This window comes from Gavia stellata, chromosome 1, assembly GCF_030936135.1.
Source record: "Gavia stellata isolate bGavSte3 chromosome 1, bGavSte3.hap2, whole genome shotgun sequence".
In the NCBI taxonomy this organism is placed as follows: domain Eukaryota; kingdom Metazoa; phylum Chordata; class Aves; order Gaviiformes; family Gaviidae; genus Gavia; species Gavia stellata.
The window spans coordinates 102368025-102383009 of NC_082594.1; the positions used below are offsets into that span (position 1 = coordinate 102368025).

Sequence of the window (14985 nt, forward strand, 5' to 3'; positions counted from 1 at the left end):
GTATCTCGGACATACATTTGTCTGTAGCTCATTTAATCACTGCTTGTACAGCTGAGAACAGAAATGCTTGAAGAGCGCGGAGAAAGTAAAAAACCAGCACCTCCAACTCCTTCGATATACTAACTGTGCTGGGGTAGAGTTAATTTTCTTCATAGTAGCTACTATGGGACTACATTTTGGATTTGTGCTGAAAACAGTGTTGATAACACAGGGATGTTTTAGTTATTGCTGAGCAGTGCATATGCAGAGTCAAGGCCTTTTCTGCTTCTCACACTACCCCACCAGCAAGTAGGCTGGGGGTGCACAAGAAGCTGGGAGGGGACACAGCCAGGACAGCTGACCCCAACTGACCAAAGGGATATTCCATACCATATGATGTCATGCTCAGCAATAAAAGCTGGGGGAAGGTTGGCGAGGGGGCCGCTGCTCAGGGACTGGTTGGGCATCGGATGGTTGATGGTGAACAACTGTTTTCATTTGCATCACTTGTCTTTCTTGGTTTTTATTTCTCTTCGTTATTTTCCTTTTCATTACAATTTATTATTACTATTATTATTTTATTTATGAAACTGTTCTTATCTCAGCTCAGGAGTTTTCTGACTTTTACCCTTCCAATTTCTTCTCCCATCCCACAGAGGGGGGGAAGTGAGCAAGCGGCTGTGCGGTGCTTAGTTGCCAGCTGGGGTTAAACCACTACACTAACAAAAGAGAAAGAATTTTTAATTAGGCCCAGCAGAAAAATCAACTTCTTCCATCCCTGCAATCATTACTTTAGCCTTTTCAAAAGTTCCTGTTGGTTTAACAGCCCAAAAATGAAGTCTTAATGGAGGCCTCAAGAAATCTGATTGCCAGCAGCCAGTACATTGTCAAAGCATGCAGTGTTTAAAAACCTCAGAGAAGTGAAGGTACCAAGTGGAAGAATTAAGCTGAAATAGATACAAAGAATCTGGGTAACACTGCAAACATTGAAGACTAACAAGAAAACATAATACCTCAGGACAATGTGTACTATTTACTTGTTGGGAAATAGTAAGAAGAAACCTACTGTCTAACAACAACAACGGAAGAGGGAGACAAATTTTCTTGAAAAAGGGATTAGTATGTCAGAGCTAAAGCTAGAAATGACAGCTGGTGGCCAACATCAGGCTACACAAACATAGCAAGTTTTCTGTTTTACTCACCTGTTCGCTTCTATTAATGTACTTTGAAATTTGGGTAGTCTTCCATGGGTCTTTCTGGGAAAATTAATTTCATTACTGACAATTAAGAAAACTATCAGACTGCTTCTGAACTAAAACATTTAGAATATTAAGACAGAACTAAACATATACCTGCCTGAACATGCAAACAATATACAGGCATTAGAACAATACATATAGCTTATGCCAACCCTTGAGAGAAGGCCATTCCTAAAAAATTCTGAAGGGATACAAGATGAAGTGCATGAACCATCTTGACCGCAGCCTATGTTTCAGGCTGATTTATTTTTGAATAATAAAAAAAGCTCTGATTACATAGACAAATCCTTAAGATTTGATCTTCTAAAGGACTGCATATGTCAATATAAGTGAACCCTGGAAAAGATGCTCTCTGTGACAGGAGAATCGGTCTGCTTTGGAAAACAGCAATTTCAGAGTATCAAGCCCCAGCAACATACCTAAATCATTTGTGAATTAAGCACCATGAGGAGAAAAAAAAAAAAAACAAAACAAAACAAAAAACACAAAAAACCCCAACCCAAACCCAAAAAGCTTGAGGCAGGGGGAGGCAGAATATCATAGTTGTTCCAAGTGGTATCTAACAGTTGCAAGAGAGAACTAATTTTGTTATGGGTTTTAGTGCAAAGTTAAGTGTTGCAGACCTACAATAGAAACTCAGTTCAACCTCATTTTTTAAATGCTTATCTCTAGATTGGCATACCAACTGAACCAATACACAAAGATGCAAGAAAAAAAATGAGCCATAGCATTAAAATGCTACAGCCTGGCCAAAAATATGAGTAACCAGATACTCAGTGCCAGAGGTCACAGCATCCACCAACAGTGCTGCTCATGCAAGCCACTGAAAAACAGTAATAAAGAAGTCCTACAAAGAGGCACTAAGCCAGCATCACCCCAAGAGAGAAAGATCTTAATACATTTTTTCAGTTACCTTGCCAATAACCTCCCCACTGTATCCAACCCACTAAACATTAAAATCTGGAAGAGATATAATGATTCTATAGCAACCAGCTGCTGAGATATTTTTCAACAAGAATGAACTGAATACAACTGCCAAATACTTTCCCAACAAATTTAGCCTATTCCTAGTGGGAGGAGAAAAGTATGTTCACTGCTGTGATTCAAGATACAGTGCAAATCTGAGGTAATTACAAAACTAGGGCAATTTAAAACAAATCAGATGACCAGGAATAGGTAAATAAACAGACACACAAATTGTAGGTATGCATGTTGCTATTAATTTGCAAGGACAGACACATCACTCAAGAAGCCTCTCCTCCGGAATAGCACTTCTGTGAGACTTTTTTGCACACTGGTTACTACCATCACCACATCAGCAACAGGCCAGCTTTACTAATACTTCCATGTCCCCTGCAAGAGTCTATTGGATAATATTCTGGAGATTTAAAACAAACAGCCACATGAACATGTCAGCTCCACAGTAGTAGCTGCACACGTATGTAATTTGGGTTCTGTAAGCTCTCAAAAGAAAGAAGCAATTTTGTTGTCTTCTGTGTTCAGATGCAACCACTCCTGCTACAAGTCTCCTGATGTGCGCATCCATAAAAAGGTTCAACTTCCCTACTATATGCCTACAAGCACATCAGTTAAAGCATTTTTCTCAGCAAAACGAGAATCAGAGACCATAAGAATTCAAGAGCATAGTTTCCCTTGGCTCATATACAAGACAAAGGAAGACTCTAGGTAATTGGAAAAAAAAAAAACAAGAAAAGTTAAGCCTAATATTAGGTTTATATACATTGTCCCACATGTGTATCCTCAGAAGACATATTTTAGAAGTCTACAAATCAAAAGAAAGATAGAAGCCATCTAACCAGGTAACCTCTGTCCATTTCCTTTTATCGCAATAAGGCTGTGTTTCTATATAAATCTTCACAGAATAAAGTCTTTAATCTTTAATGAGAGACAAAGCCAAGCTAATACAAGATGGAGTTACTGGTAGACTACATTAATCTAGTTTCGTAATATAGCACAGGGATAACAACTGAACTCAACAGGCAGATGTTTAAAATACCTTAGTCGAGACAAGCTCCCATTTTTCCTCTTTGGCTGATGTTGTTAACCTAGTGTTTTTCCCATCTCTTTTCCCCAGGTGTAGAGCGTGGCTCATCGTTAAGTATCTAAGCTTCTCCAGAAGAGTACCTGAGGAATGTCAGAAAATCCAAGGGCTCTTGTACGTGGCCTAGTACAGAACTAGAAACTTCTGCTGCCACCTTAAAAAACAAAAATTAGAGCAAACTAAGTTTTGAAACCTGCATACTGGTGTATCTGCACTATTTGTAGCCTTCTGCCCTTTTCTTGCCTCTTATATTTACTGTCTTTTTAAACCTCTCTAGCTACAAAGTAAATTCAATTAATTTTTTTTATTATTATTAAATTTATTTATTTCTCCCCTCCCCCTTTTTTTCCCTTTTTGAAGCTGGGAAAGGATAATAAAGCACAATAAACCTCCACACAAAAGGAAATGAAATTTCACAAGAATTTCAACATGCAGGCTTCCTAGGTTTCACTTCCATGCACGAAGTTTACCTGAGTCAGCATTCTCGATTCATAACGCTTGCAGGTTTTTGAAGGTTGGTTTGTTTCATTTTAAATAAGAGGCCTAAATTTCGGTCTCTGTTTTTAACTTCCCAAGCAGAATGCCTAATTTTGATTTTGAAGATAACCGTTTAAGAGATTCAGCATGATTATATTCCCTACATACACGCAGGAAAGCTATTTTAATGTAGTTGTTGCCCTGCCCCAACCAGCCTGTATCTTGCTTTTCCTAACAAACCCCAGGTAGTTTAATTCACGATTGGATCAAAGTAATCCAGGAAAAGCAGGAAATTTTTGCCATAACAAATTCCAGAAACTCTAGGAATTAAGGAACTACAGCAGGGAATCCCATTTTCCTTGGAGCTACAGCATAACATTTTCCTGCTTGAAGCACGCAGAGCAGGAAAAAAAATGCAAAATTGTTTCTGAAGCTTCGTGCGATTTCCAATCACAGTAACTTTATCATCTCTCAAAACCACCAAAGGAAGAACCCTCCCTCTTACTTATACAAAAGTCCTTAAAACTCCATGAAAAAAAAAAACAACACACAATAGGCAGAAGGTTTATTATTCAGCTATCAATGGAGCCTACCAAGTACCCAGAAACAACTACCAGCTGAAAAGACTACGGTCTTTCAGTCTGCTGAAATTTCAGCTAACATGTCATCCCTGGAACACATTCAATTCCTCAAGCCAGCAACTAATAAGAGCCAAAAACACCAAAAGGTCAAAGCTCCATTTCTCTTATCCCTGCCTCCAAGCAAATGGAGAGACCAGGAAGAAAAAAAGAAAAACAATTCTACGTATTCCTACTTTTTAGTCCTACAGTTCTCCTCCTTTCTCAGTAAGGACTCTGAAGCCTGTATCAAGACACAAGCAGGAGCAGCGTGAAACTAGCTCAGATCCTACCAGTTTGTCACCTGCCTATGAAATTCTGAATTCTAATACTGAAACCTAAAGTCTTTTGCTGTAGTTACGCAAAGAAACAAGCAACAGTGTAAACAAACGGTGGTGCCTAAGTACTCAGAGATACCACATCACATCAAATTTAGTCTTTGCTGTACAAAGACTGTATTCAAATTAAGAGTTAGACTCTGTAGGATCAGATTATGTTCACACTGAAAAGGCTTGCCTTCAGCATTTTTGTTTGTTTTGGTCTTGTTTCTTCTAAAGAAAGGTTTTATCAAATATTTTCAAACTTCTCTATTTTTCTCCCACAACACCAGTAGCTCTAATCTGGGGGCATTAAGATGATCTGATGCTAAAATGGCTAGTCTCAGACACACACGCAGAAAAAAATACTGTGCTGCTTTTGTTAATCAAATATTCCTTTATTTCTTTGTTATTCACACAGCATGTCAAACACTACCACTTGGTTCTGGACAATAGACTTCCAATGCAAATTTAGCCTTTAAATTCCATTTAACCGCCCATACAAATGCTACCACTAACCAGTCCACAGTCTTCACCGGGATCTTCCCCATAACATCACCTAAAAAGTCTCAGATAACACAACCATACAAATGCTATCACTAACTAGTCCACAGTCTTCACCAGGATCTTCCCCATAACATCACCTGAAAAGTCTTAGATAACACAAAGAGATTAAAATAAAACTTTGCCAGATTTCCTAAGATAGAGGAAGAATAGGAATGGGCACCAAAGTATCAAGGTCTTATACAAGTTCATAGAACACATCATGTAAGTTCATGAAGGGTTTGCTGGTTGTGTTTGACTTTTTTTATTTAGAAGACAGCTTTACTTAGGGACAATTCTGGATTATTACATAAGTACTCATGGTTTTGTTTGTAAATTCTAACATGATAGCAGATTAAACTCTTTGGGTTAAATTCACCCAACTACTTAATACAGATAAGCTAATTTTTTAAAAGTCATACAATAGCATTTGTCAGCAGTTCAGAATAACGTTGAGTACTTGACTCAAAAGGATGCATCTTTTTTCTTCCTCCCCCCCAAAAAAAAAACCACAAAGCAAAATTGGTTTACTTGCATCATCTACAGACAGTGCAAGTTTTATGCAATCCTCTTGAATTTAGATGTTGAGTTTAAATAGTAGCACCAAATGTACGTTTGCAACACATGTAAGGAATCAATCCATTGCTGCATTTGATATGTTAAAGTCAGCACTGCATCTGGAGTATTTCATATTTCTGTTTCATAAGAGCAGATTCCAGTTATTGTGCAGAGCTATGTGGCTTACGGTTCATCCATAACTTCTGATTGAGCAAAAAGGTTGACTGATTAATCAAAAAAGCATGAAACTGTTAAAGTGAAAATGCCGCACAAGCCTCAACTCCATTCAGATTATTCTGATAGGAACTGTGGTAATGAAGCACATTCTGAGCATGGGTAACACCCTTACCAGCCTCCTATCAACAAGCCTGGTTCAGAGATCATAAAAGCAGAATAGTGGGAGGAACCCACTATTAGAGTGGGAGGATCCAACTGTTTTAGTTCCACGTCGACTACAAGACCTCTTCTGAAGAAGTCCAACATCAACCTCTTTGCACCACTAATGCCATCTGAAGGGCTCTTGGCAAACAGGAATTTTCAACACTAAGACAGACTTATTGATACCCAGTAAGCCACTGACTCATGACCGCAGCCAGTCAGAGCGTACCAGTAATGCCAACATTACATATAGTCAAGTGCTACACCACACAAAAAATGAAATGCATTGGTCTTCTTCCTCTGCCCATGTCATCATAGAGTTCGGCAACATTTCCTTGAAGCAATACCATTTTTCAGCAGACACTATCTACAAGACAAACAATTTCTATCATATTTCTTAAAATTAGCATATTATGTTTGATAGTAGGTTGCTATTTGTTCTTCTATAACCATATGATATCGCTTACTATGGTTTTAAGTGGAGTAAGTACAGAACAGCAGAACATGCAGAAACTTCTAAGCTGGATAATGGGTGTTTTCAAAACTTTGTCATTAAAAACCTCCAAAATCCATGATGTCCAGCCATGAATTTAAGTATAGATGACCTTGCCATGTGAAAACATATTTTAACACTTTTATGTTTTGAACTTTTCCTCTGAATTTAAGTTTTACAAACTGGAATTAAAAGAGAGACAACTATAAGGAATAGTTGGAAAAGAATGGGGGAAAGCCTTGTTGCATGTCTAGTTTTTAAGTTTAGTACTTGCCTAATACCTACAGCAACTTAATTCCACACTACTTTATTCTAACAAAAAATTCTTGCTTCTTCTCGTTATTGTTTATTATGCTGTTTTGCAATTTGAGCACATACTGCAGAACAGAGGTATTAAAATGGAACGCTTCTTTTTGAGAAAATTTAGAAGTATTTCAGGTAGCTCTACAAACTATTTCCAGTAGCTTACTTTACATAATCTTTCCTTGTTGGGATTGGCCCTTACAAACATCAACAGAACAAAATCAACAAACATCAAAATACACAGCTTAAGTGGGAAAGAACACCTGCCAGCCTTCAGATAATGCTGAAATATATAGGGTCATTAAAGTGAAGAAATACAGAAGCAAGAGGAAAAACAGAAAAAAAGAACAGATAAGAAGAATGTTGACTGGTGAAGGCAAGGAGCTAGGAAAGCAAACATTGCAGTAGCACAGGCAGCAGATGCACTAAAGGATCAGAGAACTGCTGTCTAAAAAAAAGCCAATTACACTGGATGCCCAGGCAAAAACAAACAAACAAAAAAATCCCTGAATATCACAGGAGCCTATCTGTCTGCCTGAGAAAAACAGAGAAACACATTTATCCAACTGGGACTCACACATGATTCAAAGAAAAAACATCAGTATTTTTGTGCAAGAAATTAAACTATTACACTATCCCCTTTGGTACGTGATCAGATTACCGGCATTTTATTACAAAACAGAACTCTGAAGTTGTCATCTTTAGTTCACGATTCTCTGTAAGAAAGAATGAATCTTACTTCCCCAAAATACCCTGAAGATTTATGGAAGTTATTGGAACCTTACACTGGGTAATTGAGCTACTGCCTAAACCTCTTCACCACAAACACAGGAATCTGAGCAGAATCTGTACACAGCTGAAGGCCACGTACATGCAGGGAACTCTTCACAGGTGCATCTATATATTGCAACAGATTCTCTTCAACTGCCGGCTTTGTATAGGTACAAGCACATGTTCACACAGAACAGCTTGCAGGATGAGGGATTAACAATGTGAAGCTAATGTCTAAACATAGCTTAATATAACTGGAACTAGGCAATTGAATAGATCTGTTCAGCCTTTATCTTCTCTCATTGCAAGACTGGCAGAAAAGATAACACTGAAGTTTTGACCAATCCTGCCATGAACTATTAAAAAACTTACTTTAAAAAAATGGTAAATATTGCACCTTACAATTTACAGGGCAGTTCACATTCTTGTGCTTGTTAATTTGAAATTGTAATATAAAGCTAGAGTACATGAAAAATGTGTTTTTACGGTTACTAATAAGAGGGTTTTTTTAATAAAGAGGTGGCGACCTCAAAACACAAAATTAGCTCGATCGTATCTTTAATTTTCAGATCAGTCATAGGAACACTTAATATATAAGCACTAAGTTTCCAAAACACAACTATAGGTATTAAATTGTAACATAATATGAATATAGCCACCATTGATAAGCATGTGAGTGTCCCTGCATAAACTTACCTTGACCTCTGAAAGTTAGATATGCAGCTGACTTTACACAGCTTTTTCAGCTAAATGGGCACCAAAGACTGTTCTATTCTGTACGGACACACAGTTGAATTACCTTCCTAGTAGTCAACACTGGATTTTGCCTTTACAGTTCAACTGGTAGGACAACTAACAAAAAGTTAATTTATACTTCACAGGATAAGCATTACTTAGAAAACAACAGGTACCTTTTTTCTTCTTCCCCAAGATGGGTGGTTGCTCTTTCTTAAACATAGAAATAGCCATAATTTTAATATTTTTCTCATATACTGTTTCTAGGTACTCACACCAAAAGACTTAAAAGTACTATCAGAAATGAATAAAATTTCTTGTTTCTCCAATGCAACTCTGGCATAGGTACCTTTGCATCTTAGCAGGCCTTCAGAATCACAGAAGGAATGCAACAATTTGATTTGCCTATCTGTTACATTTATTGACAAATTACTTTGTAACAAGTTGCAAAACTGTAATTGATTGCTTAAACAATGACTGTCTCATTTAAGAGTTAGCATACAGTCTTTACCTCAAAATCTTAATACAGTTCTACGAATGTCTCCGATGCCAAAGTAAGGACAAAGCGGAGGAAAGTTGCCTGCTGGTAAGTTGGGGTGTGGTGGTCTTCAAACCCTAATAAAGTTATCAGTACAGAAACTCTGGCTGTCCGATTTGAGAAACTAGAAATCTGTGTTCTGTATTACTCGCCACTCAGTATCTTCAGTAAGCAGTCAAACATACAGCTTTAATTTTAATGCAGAATTGTTCATTTCAGTCTTTTAAGTCTTAAAAATTCTGTTGAAGAAGTCTGTGGGCAGTTAATACAATGAAGGTGATTTAGTTATGCCTAACACACTGTTCAGTAAAAAAACATACAAATAACACTAACAAAACATACACATAACACTAAACAGTTACAGAAATTGACTGCTTCTTTCTTCAGAAAGTGAGGGACCAGAACAAGATAAAAACTGCAGTTAACTGTCAAGGATGTTGGTAAACGCTCACAGCACATGTGATTCTAGCTAGAAGTTTCTACTATGAAGTACATATTCCATTAAAAACTTCGCTTTCCATTGCTTTATTCTTAGTTGTAAATCTGGGAATTACTTTTGGAAAACGTCTTTAGAAAGTATGGCTAAAAGATAAGTAGAGCAGCTAACTAGTAAACTGCTGCGAAGATATTACTTTAGATTTATTATGTGTGGTTTGAGTTCGAAATTTTCTAAATGATGAAAATAAGTCTTCATATATGGCTCATGAATTATTTCATAGCTATATTTAATTGTTGTAAATATTATTTACAATTACATATGAAAGTATAGAAAGCAATGTACTACAAAGGAGTTTCATTATGAGTCCTATAGAGAAGTCCCATTTCAGGTGGCTCTCCATAAACACTCCTTCAGAAACCACAGATTTAAATCCAGGTGTTCTCTGTATTTTTGAAGTGTATTAATAACTATTATCTACAAATTGTGCATTTACATACAGCAAGTAAAACCGTACCTTGAAATGATGCAAAGATGAACCACTGTCCAGTCATTTACTGATTAGTCATCCTCAGGTCTAGACCCTTAAAAGATATTTAGGTAGAGAATCCCCATGGAAATCAGAAGGAGCTACCCATCAAAATAAAAAGGAAAAACTGAACTCTTGAGACAACAGGTCTTCAGTGAAATTATTTTAATAGTGTTACTAGGGCTTGCTGTTCTATAATATTAGTACTACTTTATTTATCTATAATACTAAAACATACCATCAAACCCATGATTTTTAAGGATTGCCATCACACAAAAACTTACTCTTATAAATCCATAATATTTAGACTTCAACTGTCAAAACCATGGTCGCCACAAATATCCTGTGGGCACACACAACCACGAGAGACAAAGCGGGGGAAGGGAGATTGAGAACTATTGTGAAAGAGGAATATACAGCAGAGATTTAGGTTTCCGGCAATTAATAATATGATTATTTCAAAATTGCAGACATACATTTTACACACACAACACTTATGAAAAGTTGACTTTACAGCGAAAAGGAAAGATGACCACTGAAATTACACTAGCACTAAAGCATTCAATTACCTTAGAAACAACACATGAAAAAGGAAAATGTAATATCCAACATACGTAAATTTAATGCACTTCATAGGAGAAAGCCAAATCAAGTATGTACTATGTCACGTAATTTTTCTACATTTTGACTGATTGCAATGAAAAGAATGTTGTAAAAATGCACCTTTTGCGTGAGAAATAAAAGAAAAAAAAAAACACCTTTCTTTTTGGGGAAGACAGAGGATACCTCCCTTCACCCCTCCCTACAGAAAATTATTTAATGTCCATTCATTTTCTATTCTGGCCAAGAAGTTAATCTTCTGACACTCTGAAGTAGGTAGGCAAATTCCAGTTTCAACTGTGGAAAAGCATTTAAGATCAGTAATTAGAAACTAACTTCTCCTATACAAATGGTGCATGGTCTATCAAGAACTTGACCACCTCTACCCTTTACACACACACACACACACACAGAGCTATCTAGAAAGATTCGGTCTAGACAGGTGGATTAACTAGACATCTACATGCACATTCCAAAACTATAAAATTTTTGGTTTGTTGTATGAAGGACTGGCAAATACAGTTATGAATACTGCAATCTGCAACTGAAGTATCAAGACATACCTACAATAACGTCACACAAAAATAATCAGTGGAATCTGTTATATTCTTTTTTAATTTTAGAAAGTGTACTCTTAAAAAGAGGGTAAGTACTTTTGCCACATACCATATAGAAATTTTAGCACCTCACAGTAATGTTTTATGTGCACAAGTAATTTATCAGTAGATCTTAGACTGGACCAAATTTCTAATTGGCTACCACACCACCCAATTTCATGCTATGCAAGGAAAAACTAAACCAACTTACTGCATAGGGGGCATTTCAAGTTCAGCAGCTGTATTAAATACAACAGCAACAAGCATTCAAAGTTTCTAGCAGACAACAGGAGCAGAAGCAATCTTTGGTTTATTTTTATAGTAAAAAAAAAAAAAAAAAAGAAACCTGATCTCTTCGGTTCCATGCAGGTTAACTACTGAACCACCCCCACCTGAAATGTGTACTACAAACAAATCTTCCTGCTTATGATTTATTTTACTCTATTACTAAAGACAGCATAAACAAACATTCATAGTCGATAACTCTACATGATGATCTTCTCCCCATTCCTCAAGCCATTGCTGACATTTTCCTTAACTTTTTTATTTTTCTTTTTATTCTACAAATGGAATTCTTATATTCCTATTCTCCCTGGTGTTATCCTACTAAAAACTAAAATTACAACCTATGATTACAGTACAAAGACAGACCAGAAAAGGCTATTCAACATCATCATTTAGAATGATTTAATTGCTAGATTCACATTCTTTCCTGAATCCAAATCTATCCTAATTGCATGATTAGACGTATTAAGGAAAGAGCATGCAGACTTTCCACCAAACAGCTAACAGCAGCAAGAGACAGAACCGGCACTGCAGGTCACTGGTTTATTTTGAGATACCAATTCTTATTTTACTTTATCTAAGTAGTTATTCCACTGAACCAGGATATAAAGGAAAATTATCAAGAAAACACAGCTACTCTGAAAAGGATCTTATCTTGAAAGAAAGACAGTGGGACATTATAGAAGGAACACTAGAACTGAAAGAATTAAGTGTGGTTTGTGAAACAGCAAGTGCAAAGAGCAGCCTGCTCAGCTCAAATGAAGTTTGAGCCTAATACACTGGAGAAACTGTTCAGAAACAGTTCATCTGTACGAAACATGACCCCTGTAAAGCTGCCAAAATCAGTGAGAGCATACAAGTGCTAAGCACGCAAGCTAAAATGGCTCAAGCTGCTTTGACTTACATGCACGCCGCAACATAGATGGCTGCATATCCTAAATTATAAGTTAACAAAAAGAATGCAGCTGTTTTCTTTACCTGTACTTCTATGTGCAATCAGTACACCACCTCATCATCCACAGGCAAGTACACCCCCTCACTCCTGTACTCGGAAATCTGAATACAGCTGACATGCAAGACTCCTTCCATACCTCACCCCCTCAAGCAGGGCTTCGGAGATGCAGTGCGAGCATTTTAAAACAGAAGGAAGAATTCACTAATCAATTCACGGGTATGTTAAAATGTATACTGTATAAAAACATCACCTGGTCATACTCACGGAGGGAAGTTACTGATTACTAGAACAAAAAGGCAAAAGAAAGAAAGAAAGATTGCCTAACACAGTGTGGATAACTCTGCACAGTCTAACGCTCTCCAGAGTCATCAGTACCTAAATACACAGTTTGGCTTTTTGATTTAGGAAAAAATGCACACATTTGGAGGTTGACTTCAAATATTTTGTTAAAATTCATAGCTATTCCCTTAAATATACATCGCCATACAAGCTCTAAACAAAAAGCATACCTTAGAACTGGGGCATAAGAAGAGGTAGAGGAAAACAGAGTGTTTCTTGCTTTAATGAGTACCACACTATCACATCTGGAATGCTAGTTATTTTGCTAACAAGAATTATTTACTAAACAATACTCTCTTACTTTAATGATCTATGGAAATGTTTTCCCTATCATGACATCCACGCCCCACAGAAAGGTAGAGTTCACAGAAAATATTGTTTTCTAAAAGCAAAAAACACATTTCTTTCAAAATAAAGAAGCAGCTGAATCAGAACAAAAGATGTCCACAGGAAATATTATCCACAAAGTTGTCTGCTAATCCGAGGCAAACAGAAATGAAGGGACAAAAAACCGACCATGTACCGGTTTCCTTTTCCTGACGCCCTGACAACATTCCCTCGTTCAATTGGTCGTGTGCCCTTTTCAAGCCGTAAGGGATGCCATTCCTCCTTCCCTTCGCACCAGGGCGGACCGTATGCGTCGAAGGGGCAGGCAGCAAAGAGGACGGAGGCAGCAGGAATAATCGTTATTCAACACAGTAAAGGGAAACCCGCTACCCGCAGCCGCACAACCCACCCCTTGCATTCCACGTCCGAGATCCCCCGGAGGACACGGGTGTCCGGGACACGGCTCCCTCCGGGACCGATGGCTGTCTTGTGACGGCGAGGGCTGTGCTAGCACCGAGCCAGCGCACACGAACCGGGGCGCTCGCCCCGCCGCATCGCCCCGCTGTCCTCTACCCACAAAATCGTAGCTGCGAAAACGGCACCCGCGAAACCGACGCCGGTGAGGTATCAATAAAAATTAAAATAATAATAGTAGAAAAAGGCCAGCACAAGGAAGACAAGCAGCAGCGCCCGCCCTAGCGCGCAGCAGCCGGCGCCGGACCCACACGGGGAGCGCATCCCGCAGGCGCCCACCTCACGGCTCCGCGCCCCCCCCGGCCGCCCACACCGGCGACGACCACGGCACTGAGAGAGATGAGGAGGAGCGGGGCGCCTCGCTCCGCGCCGGGCGCCCGGCGCCTGTCAGCGGGCCCGGGCACCGGGACACGCCCGGCCGCCGGTACCGTGCGAGGGCGGGGGGGCGGCAGAGGCAGCGCGGGGCAGAGGCAGCGCGGGGCAGAGGCGCCGCTGCCCCCCCCCCACCCCCCCCCCCCGCCTTCGCGGGTGCGCGCCGGACGCCGTTGGCCTGGGGTGAACCGTCGCCCCTCCCAGTGAGGGTCCCCCCTCCTTCCCATCCCCTCCCGCCGTCACTGGGCAGTACCTCATATCTGCGCGGGCCGGGGGGCCCTACTCACACCCATGGCGACGGCGGGGGGGATGGAGGAGCCGGAGCGGCGTCCGCCACCGCCTCCGCCAGACGCACCATCCCCTCCCGCTGCCTCCTCAGCCACCGTCTGGCGGGCGGCGGGGGGAGGAGCCCTGGCTCGCGCTCGCCCTCACAGCCGCCGTACTGACGCGCGGCCGCGGCCTCCCTCCCGCCCCCCGCGCGACGGGCAGGCTAGTGGCGCCAATCAGAGGCCGGGAGCGCCTCAGGGACCCGGCCTCCTCCGGCGACTCCGCGCCCCGCCAGGCCCGTTCTCCTGACAGGGGGTCAGTGCGCAGGGAGCGGAGCCGGGGGGAGGGGGCAGCCGGGCTCCCTCCTCACCTCCAGCGGGACGCGCCTGTGGGGGCGGGTGGCTCCTTTATTTTACATAAGGGTAATTCACGGTGCTCTCTGTTCCTTCCCGCCCCCCGGCGGTGTGCCGGCTGCCAGCCCCGCTCTCGGGAGGTCACGCAGGGCAGCCGCCGGGCGCTGTGCCCCGGACGCTGTAGTCCGCAGGGCGGCGGCGCGCAGCCTGCTGGGCCGCGTAGTCCTCGCGCGCCATCGGGGGGCGCGTGTTCCCGCCTCCTCTCTTGTAGTGAGCGACAGCCGCCCTAATCACTCCCGCCTCGGCCTTTATGCCGAGCGGCGGCCGCCGTGGCCAATCACGAGCTCACGTGGGGCGTCTCTAGACGTTGGGGCTGGGAGCGGGGCGTGGGGGCGGTGCCCACGCTCGCCGGAGGGCGCCGA

The 14985-nt window shown here is 40.8% G+C and overlaps 1 protein-coding gene across 4 annotated transcripts in view; it reads right to left on the reverse strand.

The window, feature by feature from the left end:
• Nucleotides 1-14232, reverse strand: part of ITSN1 (intersectin 1) — a 137338-nt gene extending 123106 nt beyond the window's left edge. For all 4 annotated transcript variants that reach the window (XM_059820594.1, XM_059820581.1, XM_059820588.1 and 1 more), the window contains exon 1: nucleotides 14197-14232. The gene's annotated coding sequence lies outside the window, so the exon portion shown is untranslated. The remainder of the gene's footprint in view (nucleotides 1-14196) is intronic.
• Nucleotides 14233-14985: the final 753 nt, after the last annotated feature.